General features: G+C 41.0%; 1 protein-coding gene across 1 annotated transcript in view; it reads right to left on the reverse strand.

The window, feature by feature from the left end:
• The window catches only part of KCNJ6 (potassium inwardly rectifying channel subfamily J member 6), a 268,883-nt gene that overhangs the window by 241,245 nt on the left and 370 nt on the right, over nucleotides 1–27,268 (reverse strand). The window contains exon 2 of the mRNA XM_032354960.1: nucleotides 27,060–27,258. The gene's annotated coding sequence lies outside the window, so the exon portion shown is untranslated. The remainder of the gene's footprint in view (nucleotides 1–27,059; nucleotides 27,259–27,268) is intronic.

Genomic DNA, 27,268 nt, shown 5'->3' on the forward strand with positions numbered 1-27,268 from the left:
GTCCTAAAACCAGTCTGATAAGTGCCTGTTGCCGCATCACAACTGCTGATGCGTCTGTGACCAGCAGCTTCATACACCCTCCTTTCACCGGGAACGCTAATGCTTGCGTGTTTTTGAGGCTTTTCACTGACCTGATGGGGTGGTTCAGTCATGCCTCTGTGGGGGTGGGGGGAGGTGCCTGCGGTGTCTGAGGTTGGGGGGCGTGCATTTTCTTGAGTGCCGCGAAGGGGCACAGGTGACATTTCTTGGGCTTCAGTGTGAACCTGGAGAGTGCCGTAGCCTAGAAGGGCAGAGCCCTGCACGACTGACCGTGGTCTGGAGGAGACGTGGGGGCAGCATGTGGGTTTGGGGTTGAGCAAACTCATCCAAAGCTTGTGGGAACACTTAGCATTTCTCTCTGCAGGAGTTAACGTCTGTCAGGGGAACAGACAAGCTGACAGCCTTCAGAGAGAAGAGATCTGGGCCCAGAGGCAGCGGGGAACACCATGCTGGCAGACACATCCTTGCCAAAACCCGAGGTGGGCGAAGCCGGTGCCCACAGCGCAGGTAAGCCTCGGAAAATGAACTTGAGCTTCAAAAAGGAAAAGACTGGCGCTAGCGTCTGCTGCTGGAACCGCTGGGAATTCATCTTGGAACTGTGGCAGCCGGCTGAGATGGATCAGAGCCAGGAGGGAATCCAGTGAGTGTGGAAGCCGGAGATGTGCCTGCAGGAACCAACATTCTGTGGCTTCATCTTGCTAAGGGATTTAAACAGACTATCTAAACGCTGGTACTGACAGTTTTCGGGACGGGGTTCTCTCCACTCCAGGAGGCTGCTCTGGCTTCCAAATCTTTGGAAGCCAGCTCTGAACAGAGGGCCCTCTGTTACCCTGCAGACCCCTGGCTGGGGTGTGGACCCCCATCCTGTCTCTGACCAGCAAAGAGGGAGAACCGTCAGGCATAGGAAACGTGTGAGGGCAGTAACTCTCAGTGAGAGCCAAGCCTCGGCCAGGGAAGGTCCTAGCAACAGGGACGGAGAAGCCTAAAGCCACTGCTGCTGTGCCGGTGAAGTGAATGGCCACCCCATGTCAAGAGCGCTCCCTGGCTCAAACTTATGCCCCTTGCTCGGGGAGAAGCCCTTCAGATGCAGATTGCACAGACAAGGTCTTCAAGGTGCTCTCGGCAGGAGTTGGGCCAACTGCGAGTGCTAGGAAATGTTGGTTCTAAAAATAAGCTCTATTCCTGTCCGTCTTACTGACAAATTAAATATTGTGACTGATATCACCATTGGAAAAACACAATGATCATTTTTCTAGACACGAGATTGTCCATTCTACTGCCTTCCCTAAAATCTTGCTTTGGCTCCCCATTGCATCTGGCATGAAATCTAGGGTTCGGGTCCAGGAGCAGTGGGTCCCTGGGGTCTGCCCCCTCATCCCTTCCTCACACCCAGTCTCTGGGCTGCACCTCACCGGCACAATGCTTTCTGCTTCCCCATCCTACTGCTCTGTCCTTCCCACTGCTACCTTAGATGCCCATGTCCATCCAGTGGCATTGCTGCCTTCTAACCTTCGGCTCCCCGGAGGCCTCTGCGGACCTTACAGCTGCTCTGGAATCCCCTCAGCACCACAGAAATACTCTGCTCCACCCATCCATAAGGAAAGCTTTGTCTTCTGGTTCCCAAGCATGACATGGTGTCCAGCAGGACCCAATCCCTGTTTGCCAAGGAACTGAGATAAGAGAGAAGCCTCAGGGGGAGGCACTTCCTGAGCCAGAGCTCGTGGAGAAGTATAAGACAAGATGCCCATTACTGCCATGAAAGAAAACCTTGAACCCTGGGCTGTATGTGCTTGCTACTGTGGGTTCTTGACCCTGGATGCTCTTGGAATCACCTGGGGGGCTCTAAAGAAGCACCCCTGTTTGTGGGGAGGTAGCACAGACCTGACAGCGCTGGGTCGCCCGAGTGGCCAGGGTTGTCTGAGAGCACTGTTTGTCTGATTCTAGCCTGGCATCCGTGCAATCTCTTGTTTTTCATTTGGCCATCAGATTGGCTCTAGAGTCTTTACTGATCATGGAAAATTCCACTCCAGATGGGCCACTGCAAAGTGCCTTTCAAGAGTTGTTCCCAGTGGATTTCATTTCTTTTAAATTTAAAAAATGTCAATAATTGTATTACTGGCTTTTTCTTTTTTAAATTGTTCTCAAGAGGCTATGGAGGGTGGACGTAGTTACAGATCGTAATCTATAGGCATCGTGCTCTGCTGCAAGATAAAAGTGATTTCCTTCTCAGTCTTAGTCTTTCCATCTGTAAAATGTGAGTAATGCCAAAGCACTGGATACCAGGGGTACTGGGAGACAGGAATCACTACAATATTTCTGTAACCATGCTTCCTACAAATGAAAGACATAGACAGGGAGAGAGATTTCTTTTTCTATTAGTTTATGCATAATTTATAGATGTTAACAATGATTGTCATCTTTTCACTATTTCTTCATGGAAATCTGAATGCAGACAAAACTTTTAAATACCCTATTTTTCAATGTTTTAAAATAAGACAGATAAAAATATAATTTTTTTTTCTTTTGCTAAGAAGTAAAAATCTCTCACCATTTAATGAGTGCACTTATGTCTGGAGGGGGATATCAGCTAATAAAGGGAGGGATGATTCTGTCTACTGAGAAAATATTATGTTGAGAAGCTCCAGGTGTAGCAGGGAGGGGGGGCACTGGAACCACGTTGGCAAGAGGAAGAGATTTTTGTCTTTTGTGTATAATCCCAGGAGAAATCATGACATCTCTCTAATGATATTTTGTACATGCGAGACTAATAATAGTTTGTGAACTCAGAAACTGTTTCGGCCCTGAAATATGGCCAAAGATGCCACAAAAGCCATTGTTAAGGAAACTGCCCCTCACTGGTTTGTTCTCCCCCTCCCGTTCTCCCTCTCCCCCTCTTTCCCCGCCCTCTCTCCCTCTCCCTTTCTTCTCTCTGTCTTGCCCAGTCGCCTCTCTCTCCAGCCCTCAAGTCTAAACACTGCAATAGCACTTCAAGAATCGAATACACCACCGCAGTTTTACTGTCCCTCTAAAACCCTCCTGCGGAGAACACACCTTGGACCTGGGCAGCCAGGGTGAATATTGATCAGAGAGTAGGTCTTAATAAACTCTGGGAGAATTTTGAAAAAATTTTAAAGACGAGCCAGATGTTGGGACTCGTCACTCTGATCACAAATTCTGGTTATCGTATGAACTTGGCTTTGGTTCGCCATCTACTAAATGGGCCATCAGCATGCGCCATTCCTTACTGGGCTCTTGTGAGAATCAATCAGCTTAATGAGTGGGACGTGACTTGAAAATTGGTGGTGAACGAGTTCTACCACAGGAATGTTTTTGCTCAACGTCTGATAATAATTCTTTCTTCATAACCGGGCTGGTCTGTGTGTCTGAGTGGCTCCAGCAGGCACAGGTTCTCTTGGCTGAGAAGGCCCTGGTCCAGTGTCTCCGAATATCCTTGCATCCAGGTAGGTTGGTTGTTGGGTCAGTGAACCAGAGGATTAGCGATGGCGCTTTTCTTAGGCGCTGAGGGTACAGCCTTCTAGAGGGCAGTTTGGTGAACTGTAACAAGAGCTTTCAAAAACCACGTACCCCTTTACCCAGCAAGTGCCTTTATATACTTTATACTAATAAGATGTTCTGATACGGTGTTTACAATGATGCAGTGTGTGTAGGATGTTTATAATAGCAATGTTGACAACAACAAAAACAGAAAACAACCCACCTGTCCAAAACTAAGGATGTGCTAACTACATAGTAAATCTGTTTCAGGATTACATACAACGCAGCCATAACAATGATGCTCGACATATACTCAGCAATACTGAGTACTTCCTAGGTGCTGGGCAACATTCGCGACGCTAGGGATACATCAGCATGATGGTTAATTTTATGCTTCAGCTTGACTGGGATGCCCAGATTAGACATTTCTGGTGTGTCTGCGAGGGTGTTTTGGAATGAGGGTAGCCTTTGAGTGGACTCAGCTAAGGAGGTTGCTCTCCCCAATATGGGGGGCATCTTCCAATCCTTTGAAGGCCCTAACAGAACAAATGGCAGAGGAAGGGGGGATTTTTCCGCTTTTCCCTGCGTCATTGTTGAGCTGTGACATCTCATCTCATTTTCTCTTGCCTCTGGACTGGGATTTATATCATCAGCTCTCCTTGTTCTTAGGGCTATGGACCTGGTCTGAGTCATAGAACACACCTGCCTGGGTGTCCAGCTTGCAGATGGCACATTACAGGACTTTCCAGCCTTCCTAACTGCATGAGCCAATTCCTCATAATAAATCTTTACATATATATGTGTGTGTGTGTATATATATATTCTGTTTCTCTAGAGAACGCTAACGCAACCAGTGAACGAAATAGACAAAAATGGTGCTCCCAGCGAGCTTACAGTAATAACAGTGAGCTTCCTGTAATAACAGGAGAGAGAAAATAACAGAAATCAACATCTAATTTATACAGCATCTCAGGAGGTAGTAAATACTATGCAAGAAATTAAATTTCAGAAGGAGGGATGGTGGAGAGGAGTGGAGGGTCTCTGTGGTCAGAGATACGCGGAGAGGAAATGCAAGCCCTCCCTGAAAAGGGGGCAAGTCCATAAGGATTCAGTGGAACCAAGGGAAACTGGAGTGAGAGGCCTGGGGGTAGGGAGCACCTATCCTGTTTAAGAGCAGACGGGGGCATCAGTGAGGTGGCTGAGGGGCAGGGAGTGAGGCTCACAGCAGAAGGAAATGAAACCAAACCAATGTACCAACACTCCCAGTTACTGACTTGGAAAGAAGTTAAGGATGTATTATCAGTTACAAAGGCAGGCAATGAAAAGTGTATAAAGCGATCCGATTTTAGTTGAAAAACATAAATAGGCTTTTTTTAGTTAAAAAATAAGTATTTACTTTATGTGTTGTTCCCTTTCCTTTTTCCCCTCTCTTCTTCCTTCCTTAACTCCCTGCTGGACTCCCTGCCTTCCCCCCTCCCATTTTTAGCTTAGGTGAATTCTCACATTTTTCTACATTGTGCATAGTTTATTTGTAAAACAAATAAGGGGGAAATACCCAGGTAAAATCAGTTGATGGTAGCTGTTGCCTTTCGTCCAGCTGTATGAGCACAGACTTCTTCCATTTCCCCATTTATTTACCTTCTAAAGTAGCAGTAAACATTTCTTGCTTTGTAGAAATGTTAAAACAATGAGAGAGTTAAAACGGGCAAGTTTAAACTTTCAGAGAAAGAGAAGTTTGGTGTCTAGAGGTCAGGCCAACCCAAGACACACCATCTGTCCATTTCCACTGGTAGAAGTCTTCCCCAGGGTGGATCTGAAGGGTGCCGCCTGCACAGAAGCCACACATGCAGGGTTATACAAGCAAACACGCGGAGAGCCCCCCATCCATCCACGTCTGCCTAAACACATCTTGAGACTCATTTGGCTCACAAGATTCAGTACTGACGTCGTTTTAAGACTTTTAATGGTTGAATGTACTTCAAGAATGGTGTGTTCCTTTTTTTTTTTTTTTTAAGATTTTATTTATTTATTTGAGAGAGAGAGAGCTGGAGGAGGGTTGGAGGAGGGGAAAAGAGAGAGGATCCCAAGCAAACTGTGTACTGAGCACAGAGCCCAATGTAGGGCTTGATCCAGGACCCTGAGATTATGACCTGAGCCGAAATCAAGAGTTGGATGCTTAACTGACTGAGTCACCCAAGCACCCCAGGGGTGTTCTGGTTTTAAGTGAATTATCTGATTATCTCTTCAACCCAGGATTAAATAGAATTTCAATCTAGGATTTCTAGGATTTCAAGCTTAGCTGTGAAAGATCTTTCTAAACCATGAGCTCACCTCCCTATGTTGATGTGTGAGCAGGGCCGGGGCAGTTCATTCTTTTTGGTCTGGGAGCCCTTGGTGTCGCTGAGGCATTATTCTACCCATAAAGTTATTCCTCCTTTAAAGGCTTACCAATGAAGCTTTAAGTAGCACCTGCCTCCCTGTATACTTGGCATTTTAAAAAGTGTCAAATCATTATGTTGCTTATTATAATTTCCCATATCCTCTTAGAAGCAGGGGATAGGAAAGACAGCTTACTAATTTATTGCCTTTCTCCCTAGAATCATCCCTTTTTATGAACCTGATATAGAAAGAAGTTAAATAACTCATCTGATAGAGCTCAGTGTCTGTTAAATCTCATTCTACCGTGTGACTCAGAGGTAACTCCAGTCTTTCAGGCTTCTTGAAGGGAAATGTGGTTGTGGTGAACGTCATGAGGGCTTAGGTTTTGAAGATCTTCAAAGCAATCCAGAATATAAATACTGATACAGACATGTCAGAAACCAGTGACCTGGAAATGACTGAGCTCCAAAATTTTATATGACTCAGAGAAGTACATGTCACTCACTTTGCCCCATCTCAAACACACTTTCATTCCTTTTCCTCTTTCATTCAAATATTGCATTTGAGTGACATTTAAAATAGATGTTTTCACTGGTAAAAGTTTCCAAGAGAAGAAAAAACCCTTTCCCTCTTATGTGTCCCCTCTGACCTCCATATACAGAATGTGGGCATTTTATTTCTTGTTCAGTGGGTTCTTGTTGAATTTTTAGAGATGGCTACAATCAGATTACATAGAATAATGTAATCTGTGTTCATTTTCAAAAACAACAACAACAACCCTGTTTTTTAAACAATTTTAATAGTGTCCAACAGCTTCCTTGGAATCAGAATGTGGAGGTGTTATAAAAATATTACTCAAACACCATATATTGAATGGCTTTTTGATGAAACTCTTGGGGAGCAACACAGAGGGGGTGCAGTGATGTCTAAGACCAACCCTTGTTGGGGAGGAGGTCTGAGCCCAGCAGAGAGGTAAGCCAGCAGGTACACATCAGCTTGTGTAGACAGCTGCACGATGACGCCCATGGAATGGTGCCAAAGCGACAGGGAAAAGCTCAGGTGAGGGCATGACTTCGAATTTTGGTGGTATCTCAGATTTAGTGATGTGGACATTTAACTCAAGAAGCCACTGGTTTATCCTTTTGGTTTCTCTGAGATGACAGCAAAAAAATGACGCTCCCTTCCTATAAAGCAAATTTAGGGTGTCAGATCCTCTGATCTGGGCACATATCTGAGAGCTCTTTTCTCTCTCTTTTCTTACTGGAAACAACTATCCATTCCCCCTCCCATCACTATCCGAGATCCTTCTCTAATGCTTAAGGCCTTACTCCACATTTTCCCTTTCTTCGCCAACTCAATAGGATTTTCTTGTCTTTTCTCATGCTGTTGGTCATTTATAAACTCTTGTGGTGCTGTAAAGCATGAAGTGTTTTGATCTGTTTTGTGGTTGGCATATAAGGCACAAATGACTCAGCCAGGTGCCCTGTGTCTAAACTGGGTGTAGGAAGAAGCTAGGATGGTGTGCAGGGCTTGCCACCTAAGTGGGTGCTCTGTTTACCATTCCTCATGTACCCAGGGTTAATTTATTCGAGCAATACCAACAACTCCTCTGGAAACTTAACAAGGAAAGAAGGGACTTGAGTGCTTGAGTCCAGATTCCTTATATGACTAAAGGAATGAACTACCACAGTGATTTCAACTGCAAGAGCTTGGACAGCTGAATGAAGGTTACAGGTTCTCACAAAGACACTCAGGGTCCATCCTCAGTGCCAAGAACCTCCCCATACTTCTTTAACAATAAAAGGAAAATCCACTTTCCTAGTCGTATTACTACTAAAAATCTACTTTCCTTTAGTTAGAGGTAACCAAAAAAGATTGAGAATAGTTTAACAATAGGTTATTTTAAGAAAATCTTATTAACTGAGTAACAAAAATTAGTTTATTTGAAAACGATTAGTGGATTTTCATGAAATTCCTCTATCCCAGACTAGTTCTATGGGTCATTACAACCCCCGTATCATCTTCTCTATCAGCTGCTCTAAAATCCAGGTTTCATACACTTTATGGGTGAGCTATTATGGAGCACTTTGGTATTGTTTTGGTGATTATTTATAACCAGGAATTTTCAAGAGAGATGTACTTCCTGATCTGGGATCCCCACATAATTACTATTATTATCCAGTGCCCAATATAACCTCTTTGTTCTCCCCACGATAGCCAAGTTTCACAAAGATTCAGCCCTGCTAATTTCACATAAACTTCACTGATGCGCACAGCGGGGACAGAGAATGAAGCCTGTTTGTTATCTCCATGGTGCACGCTAAATAAACTATTTCCCTGAAAAATAAAATTCATTGAGAGAAAGGTATTACAGCTCATCATTTTTATTATTTTGAGGTCTTATAAAAATGTCTTCCCTTATTTTGCAGTTCTGGATCTGACCCACATCTCATATTGTGCTGAAGTGGGTCATGCCGTTGAGGTTATTCCTAGACTAAGGCAGGTCCATGTTAAACCCATTTTGAGTTTCCTCTTTGGTGGCAGCTCAGTGGGAGCTCCAGGTTAGTGACAGGTACTGAGAGGATTCACCTAAGACGCCACATGCCTTGAGCCTCCATTCCTGCCATTCAGAGCCAGGCTAATTCCTTGGGGACTTCCATAAAGGGTTAAGTGATTTTTACTCCACAGGCAAAGAAAATGTTGCAGTTTGACATACACGATTGCGAACGACTGTCAGATGAATATCAAGCACCTTGGTTTTGTCAATGAGAAAGAAGTCCTGTCCCTTCTCTGCTCAACACTGATGTGGGAAACACAGGCAGAAGAAAAAGTATTAAATTTCCTTACAACCTACAGCCCACTGTCAAGTCCTTGAAACAGGCAGAGCGACCTTCCTCTAGGGACACAAGTGCTTTGATGTTAATATTTTGCTAAGGGCAAAAGGCAACTTTAGCCTGACCCCCAGGATCCTATAAGACCACTTTAACATAAAAGTTCCTTTAGAAATTTCCTTTTTCTCCAAATCCCTCAAGCTACGTGTTGGTAATCATCCCCCAAGCGTATGGCCCACTGATATACATCTGAAGGGTCTCATGACTAAGGTTTTATTATACAGTAATAAATGACTTTTTTCCCAACAGTAGCTAGTCCCCCTCAAGGTCCTGGAAATCTTGTTTCCAAAATTCCTTTGAGATTTACACTATCCCTAACCCCCTCCCAACTTGAAAGTATATCATGGGCCACTCCTCATGACCTCAGTGCAGCTCTTTCTGTCCACACGTCCTGTGCCATGTTTTAATAAAATCACCTTTTTGCACCAAAGACATCTCAAGAATTCTTTTTTGGCCATTGGCTTTGAACACTAATGTCTTTTCCTACATCATATATCACAAAATAAAATGGTCCCTTCATCTCCAGGATTAACAAGTAACCGATTTGTGACTCTTGGCATCCTGCTCAGTGCTTCAGGAAGGACAAATCCCTAAAGACATGCTCTTCAATGCCACAGCCCCTTGCCTGCACATGAGGGTAACAAGTGGCAGCTCTCTCTTAGTTATTCACCTCAACACTCCGCACCTGGACTGTGGCCACATGTGATCCCTCTTGGTCATGGAGTGCGATGTGAGAGCTTTCTTTGGACTGAACCCATCATCAGCCTGGTCTCCCAGCTCATGAGGAATCTGATTCGGCACCACTAAAGCTACTAAAGTGAGGTGATTCTTCTATTGCCAGTTTACTACTCTGAGCATATTCTGGTCTTCTTCCCTTCTTGTCAGTGTCCAGCCATGTCCCAATCTCACTGTTTCCACTCAAGTCCACCCTGCCCATAGCTGCCAGATTAAAATCTACTGTGTGTCCTCCTCCCAGCCGCTCAGCCTCGAATCAAAGCAGTTAATGCTCAATGATCTACAACGTCCAGTTCTATGCCAAAGCATGGGCTCTCTTTCTTCCCTGGTGTACTGGACCATACCTCTGCCTGATGAACCCTCACTGCCAATACTCCCTGGATACACATGGAGTCCTTGTCTGGAAAGCCCTCTTCCCATTTTCCCATCAAAACCCTACTTCTGGGACGCCTGGGTGGCTCAGTTGGTTGAGCGGCTGCCTTTGGCTCAGGTCAAGATCCCAGCATCCTGGGATCGAGTCCCACATCGGGCTCCTTGCTCGGCAGGGAGCCTGCTTCTCCCTCTGCCTCTGCCTGCCATTCTGTCTGCCTGTGCTCGCTCTCTCTCCCTCTCTCTGTGAAAAATAAATAAATAAAATCTAAAAAACAACAACAACAACAACAACAACCCTATACTTCTTCCAAGACTCCTCACATTCCACTATATCCTTGGATGATTCCCTACTGACAACAGTCTCTAATTAAAGTCCAGCACTCTCTTGTTTAATGCTATGCTTCTTTGTGTTGTACAGTGTTTCACTGATACTCTTATTTCCTTAAAGTCCAATGCCTCTGAGGGTTGGACTTAGGATTTTCTTTTTTTAAGAGAAAATTTCCTTCCCTTTTCCGCCTCACTCTTCTTTATACAGTAGCTACTCATTAAAGATTTGTTGACTGACTGGTGCAAGGACCCATGACCATCCAGGGTGTAGCCATTAAAGGTCAGTTTATGGAAATATGCAGATGGTCAAGAGATGTTTTAAGTAAAAGTGAATGTTACATAACTCTTATTATTCTTCACTTGACTGCATAGAGGTTTGCCATGGTAATCCTTCTATTCAGTGTTTTGTAATGTCGCTTTTCTCGAGGGTACACCATTCTTATTCACTGATGGCGTCTTTTATTCAAAGGATAATAGATGAGACTATTAATTTACAATAAGTACTAGAAAACTTCTGCTTGGATTAACTGGAATTCCAGAAGACTAAGCAGTTTATTTATACAATGAGAGCAACAGAGAAGCTCTTGCTTTGTGTCCATAATCTTTGCCACTTAGTGTGATTGTGCATATTTTATCTGTTGGAACAAAAGCCTATTGTTTTTGTCTTTTTCCTCTAGGCTTTGAGTCCAGGTTAGGTCTGCTCATGGGGTGGAAGATAAGGGCAGGCATGCCATGTCTCCAGCTGTGCAAGCCTGTCTGAAGAGCAAGTTTATTTTTATTTTTATTTTTTTATTAACTATGGGAAAAACCCTGTAAGAGGGAGAAATTTGAGGAAAATTTCTACGATTCCTCCTCAAAGCAAATTTGAAGGAAATCTAAGGCAGTAATTCTTAAACTTTACTGTGCTTCAGAATTCCTAAGGGTGATATTCAACTGGTTGGCCACATCCCCAGAATTTCGAATTCATGGGGTCTAGGGTGAGCTTGAGAATGTGTATTTATAACTAGTTTCCCCGGTGACACTGCTGCTCCTGCAGGCTCAGGGACACACTCTGGGAACCACTGGCATAAACTGACTTCTGTCAGCTCTGATGCTTCTCTCTGTCCAGAGACTCACCTGTGGTCAGAGAGGAAGCAAGAGTGATGCTGGTTTGGGGTTCAACACTCCTTAGCTGTTGGTGAGAATGGGAGCCACCTAATTCAGCCTCCTTCTCAATGAAGGAGTACCTTTTTTGACAGCACACCTATAATAGGCTCCTTATTTGCCTCCCTATTTGTGTCCTCTCTGTTTAGATACTTCCCTGCTGTCGGCCTGGACACACCAGGTGGGCTGATGAAAATTCAAGGCGGTGTGTATATATTTAGTATTCACTAGTGAGATTTCAGGATATAGCTGAAAAAGAAATCCATCCCTTCTTTGCTATTACCGAAACTGGATTTTTTTTTTTTTTTTGGAGTGGGAATTCTATCTTACTAGCATCATATTTGGCACATAAGAGATGTCCACAAATCTGAAATGTACTCTGGCTGATGTGTCAGGAGTCCCAACTCTGAAAAGAACATGAGGCTATTCACAAATAAGTTTAGAGCACTGGGAGAAGCCTCCAAAGAGCTATTTCAGTCCCGGTATGTTGACTGAGAGTAGAATTGTATGGAAAACATAAAGCAGAGGTAAGTCTTTCCCATGGGTGGGGAGTTCAACAGACCTGTAGCTTAGTCATGTGGTCACTATATTCCAGGCTTGCTCTCACTGACCACACATTTCATGTATGGACCAAAGTGTCATTTGGGAAAATAGAACTGATTTCTTTTATAGAGAAATGGTAGATCCCCAATAATAAAGCCATGGTCACATAAAGTGCTGAGGTCCAGTGTGATATGTTGACTGACCTGAAGGTGGTCACCACTGTCAGGAGAATTTCAAGTAGTTTTTGTAGCAGAGATTTCAAAAGACATGCACTCCAATGTCATTTCTTGGCTCCCCCAGCTTCTTTTTGCCTTCCAGTGATGGGGAATTCACAGCTGTGCCAATGGAGAGGGCAGATCCTATTGCCTCTTCCCAGCTCTGACTGCAGAAGATTCTTTTTTATGTGTCACTTTGTAGCTTCCACTACTGGGTCCTACTTGTATTTCTTAGAGCTTACCAGAACCCTTCTAATTCTAATCTCTCCTTTATCTTAAAATATCAGGATACCTGAAAACAACTCTCATGCCTCCCTACACCTAAGTGTTCTCTAGGGGAAGCATTCACAATTTCTTCATCTTCTTCCCACATTATGTGGTTTGGACTTACCTACCATGCTGATTACTCCCTTCTGCATATGACTGAGTTGGGTTATGTCTATTTTAAGTTGAAATTAAATGAGCTAGTAGTGAAATATACCTTGAAAACACTCTCTTCATTAATCAGAAGCTCTACTGTAAGACATTATTCATGTTAGGATAGCAAGATATTTAGGGTGTTCAAGAGTTCTTTAATGTGGTATAGCTGCCCCACAGAAGGACTAGCATAGATAAGGGATAGTCATTATTCCAGGTTGGTGACCTTGGGCCCTTCATGAATGGACTTTGGCTCTGTCACCCACCATCGAGGGTGGGGAATGAGGGCAGCTGGAAGCATCATGGGTTGCCACCATATTTCTTCTGCCTCTTTCTCTCATAGCTTTCTTATATGTCTTCACCTGATACTTATCTTTTCTAGATTGTGTCTCCCTTCCAGGGAGAAGGTGTAGATTTTAGTTTCCAAGGGTACCTGCTCTCCTGGAGGGAAGCAGGAATTCTCAGAGACTACTTACAAATTATATGGTTTATTTTGAGGAAAACGCAAACTATTGTTATGTTAATTCACCCTAAACTTAGAGTATGTGTCTAACCTATAGATGTTTATGATATTCAAGACAAAATGCAAATTGCTAGTCAACAGCAAGCTTGAGAGATTGGAAGATGGCATCTAATTCTTGAGCATTCTTAGACACAATGTGGATGTAACTGTTAAGATCAGAAACTTGCTCCCAAGCAAGGGTTGTGAAGTCAACTCTTCTTTGTGTCTACTTTAATGGCTCAGCTACCAGAAGTCAAACAATATAAATTTACATTTCTTTTGTAAGCATCCGATATACCCATTCCAAAGTAAAAGACCCCAACTAATTTATTTAAAAAAATATATACGCACTGAGGAATGAACAAGAGCTCAACAAAATACTGTTTCCACCTTGGATTTTTTCACCACTGGGACAAATCATTTGTCCTGCCCCACTTTTTCCTGACCCACACTAGCTATATTTCTTTGATGCCAGACACTGGTATTAAAATAGTCAAATCGCTTACTTGTGGAGCATAAGGAATAACATGGAGGACATGGGGAGATGGAGAGGAGAAGGGAGTTGGGGGAAACCAGAGGGGTAGACGAGCCATGAGAGACTGTGAGTGCTGAGAAACAAACTGAGGGTTTTGGAGGGGAGGGGGTTGGGGGGTTGGGTGAGCCTGGTGGTGGGTATTAAGGAGGGCACGTATTGCATGGAGCACTGGGTGTAGTGCATAAACAATGAACTCTGGAACACTGAAAAATAAATAAATAAATAAAATAGTCGAATCGGCATATTTAACATTAGATATCAGGACGCCTGGGTGGTTCAGGTCATGATCCAAGGGTCCTGGGATCAAGTCCCGCAATGGGCTCCTTGCTCGGTTCTCCCTCTGCCTGCTGCTCCCCATTTGTGCTCTCTCTTTGACAAATAAAAAACAAAACAAAACAAAACAAAAATGGATATCTATCCAAAGACTCTAGTATGCTTACCCCACCAGTGTACTTCCCTCCTGGGCACAGAGCTAAACTACAATTTTCAGCTACTGTTGCAGTTAGAAATGGCCACAGAAAATGGCAGAAGTGATATATGTTACTTCCAGGCCTGGATCATGAAGAATCTCCTGTATGTGGTTCCTCTATGGTACCAGCCAATTAGATTTACCAGAATGAAAATAACCTTCTATTTTGCTAAACTGTTGATATTTAGGGATTTTCTATTACAACATCTATCTAATTAATACAGTCTACATGGCCTCACTGAGGACCACATTTAATGCCACTTTGTAGCAAATGAATAACAGCATCTATTATTTATAAAGTGCATACTTTGTGCTGGACATGATGCTAGGAACCTTACATTATCACATTAATCCTCATAACATTTCTGGACTAGACACCCTTATTTTCATTTTATAGATAGGCAAACCAAGAGATTAAAGTGAAGCAAGGTCATGTAATGAGTGTAGTGGATTATATAATTGTCCCCAATTATTGACTTCCCTCTTCATAAGAAGATTATATGTCTGCACCTGCTGTTATATGTAGGTGCCTCAGTGGGAGACATATGCATCTCCATCTCATTGTCCCATCAGCATTGGTATGACGCGTGACCTGCTTTTGGTCCAAGGACTGTGAGTGGATAACCTGAGCTATCCCTGAGCAGGACTTCTTAAGAGTCCTTGCTTAATCTGTCATTCTCTTCCCACTCTGAGGCTAGCATGGAATGCCCCAAATCAGACTGATCTCTCAGCTTGGAAATCAGAATTAGAAAGATACAGTAGTGCAGGGCCATAGCTGACCAGCAAAGGTATGCAGCTTGAGGGAGAAATAAACCTTTGTTTTGTAAGCCACTGGGATGTTGAGATTGCTGTTACTGCACCAAAGCTAGTAAAAGCTGACTAATACTTAGAGCTTGATGCAAATGCAGTTAGTTAGATGCCAGAGCCTGTGTTCTTCACCACTGAATAACACCTCCCAAGCACAATGTCACATTCACATACATTCCTGTTGGATGATATGAGGAAAATTAAAGCATCAAAAAAAAAAAAAATCAACTCTCATCCTGGGTAAGGAGAAAGTGGATGCCTATAAGTTTAAAGAGGAAACTGCAACAGCACCAGGATTCAAACTTTTTTTATAGATTTGTCTCTCACATTGCATGTAATATGTTTAGATTTAGTGCCACAAAACAATTGTTGGCAAGGATGTGGATCTTTTTATCCACAGATCCACTTACTGGTGAATTTTGTAAAGTGTTCACACTAGAAGCCATGTCTCTGTGACCAGGAATCTGACTGGTGGTGAGTATCAGTCAAAAACTGTTCTCTGAAGGAACAACCAGTACTGTATGGTCTCTGGTTTTAAGCACATAGACTGAAGATGCTTGGGGGCTTAATCGGGCCTGGATAAATCTGTAGAGACATGACTTAAAGAGCTATTTGTTAAAAATGTGGGGTTAACATCATACATTATAATTAGAAAAGTTGATTGATGCCTTAATGCATCCAGACAAGATAAAGATTTAAATGGTCATTTGAACATGATACAAAATCACTCTCTCAAGATTTGTTTGAATAATTAGTCAGTTCATTAATAAATAAACAAATATCTACAATTGATTAGGAGGTATGGCTAGATCAAGGCTACAGACGGTTTAGGGAATACTGAATATTCTTTATTCTTTTTAAGATGACATTGTCCTAAGAGCACAGGAACCAAGATGGCAGCATGTGAAGATTGTGAACACACTTCTTCCCATAGACATACAAAATCTACAGCTACATATGGATCATTTTCTTTTGAAAAAAGATTTTAAAACTAGGTGAACTGCTTTCCACAAGGGATAAAAAGACCATATTAAGATGGATAAGAGAGGCAGAGACACAGTCTTGAAGAAGCCCCCCCCCCCCCCAGTGCAGCAACACGCAGTGGATAAGGATCTTACCAGAGAGGTATTTCTTTTTGAGTGAGAGGTTGGTGCCCCACATTGGGTAACCTAACCTCTGGGAGTTGTACCAGAAAGACAGCCCTTAGAATGTCTGGCTTGGGGAACAATCAGGCTGATGTCTGGAAGTCCCAAAATGCTATAAGGAAACTGAGATTCCCCTCTTGAAGGGCTGGGGTATGGTCTCAATCACTCCAGACCAAACAGAAAGCAGCAGTTTGAAAAGTACCAAGATTATATGTGAGGGAGATTCGTTTGCTGATCTGGAGACATCTGCTAGAGGGGCAGGGCACAGTTGAGATGTTCCCAGGAAATGAAGGTGCTGGGGGACACCATTGTTGCACACTCCCCCTAGCCTGCTGGTACAGGCAAGTGAAATCAGACAAGGCACCCTCCCACTAACTTGCTTGGAAGGTCAGAGTGAGCTGCTGTGTTGCTTGCTATGACTAGAGAGTGCAGGCAGTTGCAACACTCCCCTGCTCCCTGGCTGGGGCTGGCAGTGCTGGTGGCCACAGCATTCTCCTATTCCTAGCCTAAAGCTGATACGGGCACTCAGAGAAGGCACATTCTTTTTTTTTTTTTTTTTAAGATTTTATTTATTTATTTGAATAGACAGAGATCACAAGTAGGCAAAGAGGCAGGCAGAGAAAGAGGAGGAAGCAGGCTCCCCCCTGAGCAGAGAGCCCGATGTGGGGCTCGATCCCAGGACCCTGAGATCATGACCCGAGCCAAAGGCAGAGGCTTTATCCCACTGAGCCACCCAGGCACCCCGAGAAGGCACATTCTTGCTGCACTGCTGAAGCTCACAGGCTTGTGCAGACAAGACGTTTTCCCACTACCTTTCTGAAACCACTGAGTTTGCTTGACACTACAATCTCCAGTGCCTTGCTAAGATCAGAAGGCACATTCAACCCACACAGGGCACACTCCTTGATCACCTGACTCTGGTGGCCACAAGAATTGGCATTACAGAGCTCTATAGGACTGTTACAAGTAGAAAGATAGCTCTTAGGTGGGCCACTACCCTAGGGTACTGCACAGACAGCAGAGAAACACTTCAGTCCTACTGTGAAAAGGGCCTATTTACTGAAACCTGGAGCTTCAGTATGAGGGACAGGCCTCATGTTTCCTACACATCCAAGGGGCTAAAAAAGCATACCCAGGGAACAAAAGCAGAGAGACACCACCATCATGAACTCCCTTAGCTTATCCACAGCTCAAAGAGATTTCCTGGAAAGCTTATACACTTGTCTAAAGGCCCAATTTTTGCAACTGTTGCTCAGTGGAGACTTCCAGATCTCCTGATCTGGAGGCCAACAGGGATTATGCTTGTATTCCCACAAAACTGTATATATTTACATATTGTAAAAAGGACTGCCTGGGATCTGGCTTTCAATTATCTTCAAACTAGATGTTAAACAATTCTTCCCCTTAGAACACTGACAAATCTCAGTGCATCCTCAAGAATAGGGGCATATTAATAATAACTCAGGCAACTTAGACCATCACAAAGTTTCAAGGAACAGCCAAGACCTAGAACAAGGTTGAACAAGAAGCTTTATAATCTCCATATGGCCACTCCTTCAGGCCTGTGAGAGTTAGTTATTTGGCTTAATACATAGAAACAGACAGTCAAACAAAATGAGGAAACAGAAACATCAAATTTATTTAGATTTGAAGGAGAGAGAGTTTATTAGATAAGCAAAAGCTAAAGGAGTTTATCACTACTAAACCAGCCTTATAAAAATATTAAAGGGACTTCTTTAAGCTGAAAAAACGTGGCACTAATAAAGGTAGATATACAGTGAAGGTAGTGGATTAATCACTCATAAAGGACTAAAAAAGTTAAAAGAAAAAAGTAGTGAAATTAACTAAAACTACAATATAGTTTAAGGGATACAGAAATTTAAAAAGATATAAAAAGTGACATCAAAACATAAAACATAGAAGGAGAGTCAAAATATAGATTTTTGAGATGTGTTCAAATTTAAATTGCTATCAACTTAAAATACTATTTTATACATACATGACATATGTGAACTTCACGGTAATCACAAACCAAAAACTTACAGTAAATACACAAAAGAAAATGAGAAATGAATCCAAGAACAATGATCAAGAAAGTCATCAAACCGCAAGGGAAGAGAGAAAGAGAAAAAAAAGGAACAGAGAAGAACTACAAGCAACCAGAAAACAATGGACAAAACTGAAATAAGTACATATCTATCAATAATTACTTTAAATATGAATGGACTAAATTCTCTAATCAAAAGACATAAAGTGGTTGAAGGGATTAAAAAAGATATCTATATGCTACCTATAAGAAATACACTTCAGAAGTAAGGATGCACATTGACTAAAAGCAAAGAGATGAAAAAAGATACTTCATGGAAATGAAAATGAAAAGAAAGATGGTATAGGTGTACTTATATCAGACAAAGATATAAAAGACAAAGAGAGGCACTATGACATATCTATCTATCTATCTATCTATCGATAGAGATATATAACTATATATATATATATAACTATCTCTCTCTCTCTCTCTCTCTCTATATATATATATATATATATCTTAAGTTGGAGATATCTTTATTGATAAATAGATAGCTATCTATCAATGAAGATATCTCCAACTTAAGAGTATAAAAGCATATTAAAAAAAAGATGAACAGACCTAAAGGTAGAAATTGACAGTAATACAACAATAGTAAGCAATTTTAGCATTCCATTGACATCAATGAACTTATAGCTCATCCAGACAGAAAATAATTTGGAAAATATTGGTCTTAAATGGTATATTAGACCAAATGGACTTAATAGATATATACAGAGCAATTCCATCCAAAAACTACAGAATAGACTTTCTTCTCAAGTTCTCATGGAATATTTTCCAGGCTAGATCACATGTTAGGTTACAAAAATAAATCTAAATAAATACAAGAAGACTGAAATAATAGCAATCATTTTTTCCAACCACAATGGTATGAAACTAAAAATCAATTACAATAAGAAAGCTTAAAAACCTATAAAGACACTGAAATTAAACAATATATTTTGAAGAACTACTGGGTAATAGAAGATGTCAAAGGAGAAATGCAAAAATACTTGGAAACAAATGGAAATAGAAATATGCCATATTAAAATCTATGGGATGCAGCAAAAGCAGTTCTAAGAGGTAAGTTCATAGCAATATAGGCCTATTCAAGAAGCAAGAAAAATCTCAAAACAATTTAAATTTACTTCTACAGGAACTAAGAAAAGAAGAACAAACAAAGACTAAAGTTTGTAGAAGGAAGAAAATAATAAGGATCAGAGTGGAAATAAATGGAATAGAGACTAAAAGACAATTTAAAAAAATCAGTGAAATTAAGAGCTGGTTCTTTAACAAAGAGAAACAAATTGACAAGCCTCTAGGTAGATTCACCAAGAGAGAAAGAGAGAGGGCTCAAATTAATAATATCAGAAATATAAGAGAAGTTACACCCAATAGCACAGAAATGCTAAGGATCATAAGAGACTATGATGGAAAATTATACACCAACAAATTGAAAAACTTGGAAGAAATCGATACATTTCTAGAAATTTACAATCTTCCAATATTGAATAGGAAGAAATAGAAAATCTGAAGAGGCTGATTACCAGTAAGGAGATTAAATCAATAATTAAAAACCTCCTAACAAACACAAGCACAGTTTCACTAGTGAATTCTACCAAACATTCAAATAAGATTTAATACCTATCCTCAAACTCTTCCCAAAAATTGAAGAGGAGAGAAAGCTTCCAAACTCATTTTGCAAGATCAGTGTTACCCTGATACCTAAACCAGACAAGAGCACTACAAAAAAAGAAAATTATAGGCCAATATCCCTGATGAATATATATGAAAAATCCTCAAAAAAATGAGCAAACTAAAGTCAACAATACATTAAAAGGATCATACACCAAGATCAATGGGATTTATTCCAGGGATGCAAGGATGGTTCAACTGCAAATTAATCAGTGTGATAGACCACATTAACAAAATGAAGGATAAAATCAGATGGTCATCTCAAAAAATGCAGAAAAAACATTTGGTGAAATTCAGCAACTGCCTATGATAAAAACTCTCAACAAAGTTAGTATAGAGGAAATGTTCTTCAACTTAGTAAAATCCCTGGAAATAAACTTAACTAGTAAGGTGAAAGACCTGTATACTGAAAACTATAAGACACTGATGAAAGACATGAGCCTGCACTTCTCCAATGAAGACATCCAAATGGCTAACAGACCTATGAAAAAATGTTCATTATCATTAGCCATCAGAGAAATTAAAATCAAAACCATATTGAGATAACACCTTACACTAGTTAGAATAGCAAAGATTAACAAGACAGGAAACAAGAAATGTTGGAGAGGATGTGGAGAAAAGGGAATCCTCTTACACTGTTGGTGGGAATGCAAGTTGGTGCAGCCACTCTGGAAAACAGTGTGGAGAGTCCTCCAAAAATTAAAAATAGAGCTATCCTCTGACCTGGCAATTGCAGTTCTGGGTATCTACCCCAAAGATACAAATATAGTGTAAATAAAGGCCATAAGTACCCCAATATTCATAGCAGGAATGTCCACAATAGCCAAACTATGGAAAGATCCAAGATGCCCTTCAACAGACGAATGGATAAAGAAGATGTGGTCCATATATACAATGAAATATCACTCAGCCATCAAAAAGGATGAATACACAACTTTGGCATCAACATGGATGGGACTGGAGGATGAAATAAGTCAAGCAGAGAAAGTCAATTATCATAAGACTTCATTTTTCTGGAACATAAGGAACAACATGGAGGACATAAGGAGAAAAAAAGGAAAAGTGAAAGAGGGGAATTCAGAAGGTGAGACATACCATAAGACACTATGGACCCAAAGAAACAAACGGAGGGCTTTAGAGGGGTGTGGGATGGAGAGATAGGTGAGTCTGATGGTGGATATTTAGGAGGGCATGTACTGCATGGAGCACTGTGTGTTATAGGTAAACAATGAATCTTAGAACACTACATCAAAAACTAAAGATGCATTGTATTGTGAGTAACATAACACAACAAAAATTTAAAAAATTAAAAAATGACCTAAAAAGAAAGCACTAACTCAAAGGGATATATGTATACCAATGATTATAGCAGCATTATCCACAATAGCCAAATTACAGAAACAGATTAAATGTCCATCAATTGATGAGTGGATAAAGAAGATGTGCTTTCTATATTCAATGGAATATTACTCAACCATAAAAAATGAAATCTTGCCATTTGCAACAGCATGGATGGAGCTAGACAGTATTATGCTAAGTAAAATAAGCCAGAGAAAGATAAATACCATATGATTTCACTCAAATGTGGATTTAAGAAACAAAACAAACGAGCAAAGGGAAGAAAAAAGAGAGAGGCAAACGAAGAAACATACTCTCGATTATATAAAGCAAACTAGTAGTTACCAGAGGGGAAGTGGGTGGGGGGATGGATGAAATTAGGGGATGGGGATTAACAAGGGCCTTTGGTATACTGAGCACTGAGTGTTGTATGGACTTATTGAATCACTATATTGTACACCTGAAACTAATATTACACTGTATGTTAACTCACTGGAATTTAAATAAAAATTTAAAAATAAATAAAAAAATAAATTAAAAAGACAGAAATAAATAAATAAATAAATAAATAAAAAGATATTCCATGCCTATGAGTTGGAGGAATTAATATGTTAAGATGTTCAATAACCAGAGCAATCTATAGATTCAATGCAATCCCTATCAAAAGTCTAATGACATTTTTTATAGAACTAAAACAAATAATTCTAGACAATGTTGGGAAAGAAGAGCGAAGCTAGAGGTATCATCGTCCATGATTCAAACTATTCTACAAATTGATATTAATCAAAACAGTGTGGTATTGGCATAAAAACAGACATAAAGATCAAAAGAACAGAACAGAGAGCCCAGAAATAAGCCCTCACATCTGTGGTCAATTTGTAAGAAAAGAGGCAAGAATATAGAATGGAGAATGGACAATCTCTTCAATGAGGTGTTGGGAAAATTGAAGAGCTACAGCTACATGCAAAAGAATGAAACTGGACCACTATCTTACAACATATATAAAAATCAACTCAAATTGGATTAAAAACTTGAATTTAAGACATGAAACCATAAGACTTCTAGAAAACATTGACAGTAAAGTAAGCTCCTTGACATTGGTCTTAGGAATGTTTTTTAGATCTGTCTTCAAAAGCAAGGGAAACAAAACCAAAAATAAACAATGAGACTATATCAAACTAAAAAGCTTATGCACAGTGAAGGAAACCTTCAACAAAATGAAAAGGCAACCTACTGAATGGGAGAAGATATTTGCAAGTCACCTATTCAATAAGAGGTTAATATCCAAAATGTATTTAAAAAGTTATATAACTCAATAACAAAAATCATCTGGTTAAAACATGAGCAGAAAATCTGAATAGACTTTTTTCCAAAGAAGACATACAGATGGCCAACATGCACAAGAAGAGGTGGTCAGCATCACTTTGTGTTATTAATTAGTGCTAATAAAATATCAAGTATGTATATATTCTAGTACTTTATCAGAGTGTCATTAGAGCACTAACTATACTTATGATGATCTTTTCTTTGTTTAAGGATTTTAATTATTTCTAGAGCTAATTATTTAATATACATTATAAAATGTATTATCCCATATGGTTGTATTTTATTTTTTTATCTCCCTGAACCCTCAAACTACAACTAAAAAGAAAACCTTAATTCGACAAGTGTCTTGATGATTTTTCAACTTAACTACCAGTTTCCCTTTAATTGATATTAAATTTAATAATTCTGAAAAAATCCAGAATTCTCCTTTGATATTTAAAATGACATTTGAAATAAAGGAAAGAAACAATAAATGCCATCTCAATAAGCTATAAATCCAAAGTTGTTTACATTTAAACATCTCAGTTCCACGAGCCTTGAAGTCCTATTACAATGAGTTAAAAAACAAACAAAAAAACCCTTGGTTTCAGAAGTGTCATTACTTTAATGCTGGTAAAAATATAGTAGCCTTAAATGCTAGCCTTTCCCCCTAGCTTCCTTCCCCTTGTTCTGATGCTCTCTGGTCTCTTTCCCTTATTAATGTACATATTCTTACATACCATTTGTAAGAGTTATTGAAAAAGGGCTTCACCTTGCCTACTTGCCCATATTGATAAGGAGGCTTTACCTTAATTCTGTGAAGATTCACAAAACCAAGATTCAACCTTTGAAAAAAGCAGCACTTTCTACCTATGAAAATCAGTGAATGGGGTTAAGCTTCAATAAGAGCATATTGTTTATTTTTAATTGCCAATAATTTTTTCTATTGCTTATTAAACAGCTCTTCTGATGTTTTATTTTCTTTTATCCTGTAAAGCAGATATAGTTTGTAAGATGGGGGGAAATTTGAGAGTGAATTAAAACATTTCTTTATACTCAAAGGAAATAGCCTATAATAAGTCCTATGTATTAAATAAAGACCTGGGTCATAAAAGTTAATATACCTTATTTACCAATGCTTAGGAAATACCAGGGTTAGGTGTCAAAATTATTTTAAAAATATTATAAAAATGTTCCCAGTGCACAGGGATTAATTTTAAATCTCCTTAACAAATCTTACTTGAAATGGGTAGACTAATTATTTTGGAGTATGCCATTGACTGCCATTAGGGCATAATGATGCTTTGCTTAGCAATTAGCCCCCCAAGAAGAAGAAGAAAGCAAGTCCTAGTTTGAAAAATTAGCACCGAATATATGAACATAGAATCTACCAGAACACGGAATCTACCAGTATAAATGATCTATACCTAGATCATTTATATTCCCATCTTTTTTTTTAATTCATGAGAGAAATTGAGCTTTAGAACTCACAAATAAATGATAAATGATCTTTTTAATGGAATGACCTATATTCTTATATGGCTTTATCTTCATAACTAATCTCTACTTCTCTTCTGCTGATAATATGAGATGGAGAAAAGCCAAGGTATAGTTGCTTCAAGTCCTAACAGTACTCCATGCACCATTTCTCTCTACTTTAGATAGCAACTCTTTTAATAAATTACATCACGGATAAACTTATCAATATCCATCAGGAACTGAAATGGAAGAAATAGTGTAACATCTCGTCTTTTAACCAGGTTTGGAATAGATTGCTTCTGCCTTCAATAGAGATCATGAAAAACAAACGACAAAAAACAAAAACTGGAAGGTATAAGCACACTGCTTTAACCAAGTCCTGAGTGCTCTGTGCATATCACCTTTAGAAAGCAATGGCACAGCCACAGTTGCAAAAGCCAGCAAAGAAAACCAGGATTGCTCTCATTTGGAGAGAACAAGGCAGAACCAGCTCAAGACTAAACACACACACACACACACACACACACACACACACACACACAAGTGCATCCTCAAAAGAGAAAAGCAACCCAGTGTATTGTAAAGGTACTCAGTATCTCCAACCAGTTGTCAAACTTTGACTGGGCTCTGCAATTCAAACCATACCTTGTAACACCTGGATGCTATTCACAAAAACAGTCTATTAGAAATGTGACTGCACCTTCCTCCACTATTTTTCCTCATCTGTATTGGGGGGGTCTGAGGATTTAAGACCAAAGATGAGGACAGCAGGACAGAGACCAGCTTTGCCCCAGGTGAAGGCAGAATGGCGAGAGAGACTTACCTGTTTTCTCTCAATGAATGGTGAAACACAACTTGAGTTATAATAAATCCTCCCCTCTTGCACAGTTTCTTCCTTGTTTCTATTAAGAGAAGTGACTCGGTCTCGTCTCCCAGTTTCCTATGCCCTACAACCTTGGAAAGGTAGCTGCCCTACTCACATGCTGCCTTAAAGATACAGTTACTGCTTCTCACCTACTAGCATACTCTCTTCCCTTTCCTGGAGTTCATCAGTTCTTTTAGAAAGTCTGTCAGGTCTGGACTAAGAGTATTTTATTTCTCTGCCCTCCAGGATCTCAGGACCCCTCGAAAGGATTTGGTTAACTGCTGTCTCACTGATAGGGTGCTCCCACAGTCTTTCTGTCATCTAAGCCCGACAAAAAGTACAGAACACAGTGAGAGGGTAAGAAATGAATGGATGCTTTTGAAACCAAAGGGACTTGGCTGAAACTAGACAACTCTCATTAGAGACTGGTCTGGTGTGTGTGTGTGTGTGTGTGTGTGTGTGTGTGTGTACGCGTGTGCGTGGGTGCACCGCACCCCTTTGCTTCCCTGAGGACAGGATCATTCTCCATTCTCAGTTCAACTTGGATCTTTTGCTGCTTCAGTGTTCTTGGTTTTGAATAGTTACTCTGATGCACCGCCATGCGTGAAATGGATGATTTGCAAGCTTCTCTGTCCCACGCAATTCCGTGGATAATCAGATATCCAGATTCTGCACGGGCAAGAGAACCGTTCATTTACAGAAAGTGATCGCTTCAGTCACCAAAGAAGCTAATAACATTCGCAGGGGTAGTCAACTGGGAGGTGGGAAACCTAGCGCTTGTGCTCTGGCCTTGGTGCTGAATCCGAAACCTGCTGCCTGAACCATCTCCGTGGCCTCTGGACAACTTTGGGAGGTTTAAGGGTGCGGGCCAGTTCTCGAAGCCCCCTTGAGGGTCGCGGGCAGGAACTTGGGCACTGCTGATACCCTGGGACCCTCCACAGAATACCTGACTGGCTTATTTCTTCGCCTGAGGCTGCGAAAGTTTTGTCCAATGTTTTTTGTTGTAATTGGAGCTGCCTTCTCCCCTCCCACCTGGGTCGCCATGGAGACTCAGCTCTTTCTTTCTCCAGGCAAAATGGGCGAAGCTTAGTTATCTATGCCCTGACTACAGCAAGCCCCTTTTTCTTTCTAATCAGCTCCTGGGTATCCCACTCCTCTGTTTTTCAGCAAAAGAAAAGTAGGCAGGGTGAGGAGCTAGTAGGGATGTGATATTACAACCTATATGGTGGGGGCTCCCCCGAACCATCAGACTTTGGATAAAAGCAAGCAGGAGACACTCTAAACATATAATGAATTTCCAACTCCTAAACACAGGAGTTTTTTCCCCTCCTTTCTCTCTCTCTTCCTTTTTTGGGAGTGGAGGCGGGATTCTTTGGAAAATTCTGGTATTTTGTTTCTCCATCAACCTCACCCCATATCTGTGGCTGTTCCTATTACCATGTTTCCTCCTTAAGCATCTCTCCATATTGAGGTTGGTACAAAAGATATACCTGTGGATTGACCCAAGGTTTTATTGGGGTTGGGAAATACTAATGTTATTTCTGTTAAAAAACTAATTCAGGCTTAATGTCTTCATGCACATGAATATATATCCAGGAGAAAGCAAGTCAGCAGATTACTCTAACCCCCTAAATGCCATAAACATCTCATTTTATCTGAAGGTTTCTTTCCCCTTCCAGTTACAAAACAATTCAGTTTACTTCTAGGGAGAGCTTCCTAGTCACTGTTTGTAGCCATCATATCACATCCTTGGTTTTACTGATAGACAACAGTTAGAAGTTATTGTTTCCCATTTTCTGCCGGTTTCTCCCCACCCCTCACTTTTCCTTTTCCTCCTCATGTTCTCTGTCTCCGTCTCCGTCTCTCTCCTCTATGCAAAGAACAAGGATACAGCTTTCCATAAAGACAATGGGCTTTTCCTAACTGTAAATGACTACACTGCAAGCCGCCCCTACCAGTTAATCAGTGCATTTCTTCTTTGCCAACGTATGTTGAAATGATGTCTGCAATGACTGCCTGGGTTTCTCTGAGCCCGGGGCATGCAGACCCCCTCCTCTCCCCGCCCCCCTTGCGAGTTTTCAGTTGCTAATGAAAACCCTATGAAACAGATTTCCCTTCCGTTATGTAACCGGCTTCTCCCTCGCCTTTCCCTTGACTTGGGCATCATGTTTCTCATCAGCGTGAAGCATGCAGCCACGGAGACTGGGGAGGGGGAGGTGGAGACCCGAGGGCACGGAACGTTTTGCCCAGATTGTGCCAGCTTCTTGCCTTCGAGCAACTCAGCGCACCGCTTACCTTGCTGCGGACAGGGTGGTTTCACTCAATCATGATCTCCTCTTGGAACGGAGCAAGATTTGATAATTGAGTACACGATGGATGGTGAGGGGAGAAAATAAAAAAAGAAAAGGAAAGACAAGCTGGAATCAGATGGTCAAATTTCACATCAGCCCCGGGAGGCTGTTAGGAGTCTCCATTCTCCTGGCGGTGCACCCAGCTCTGGGTCT

The sequence above is a fragment of the Mustela erminea genome, chromosome 1 (genome assembly GCF_009829155.1).
Source record: "Mustela erminea isolate mMusErm1 chromosome 1, mMusErm1.Pri, whole genome shotgun sequence".
Taxonomy (NCBI): domain Eukaryota; kingdom Metazoa; phylum Chordata; class Mammalia; order Carnivora; family Mustelidae; genus Mustela; species Mustela erminea.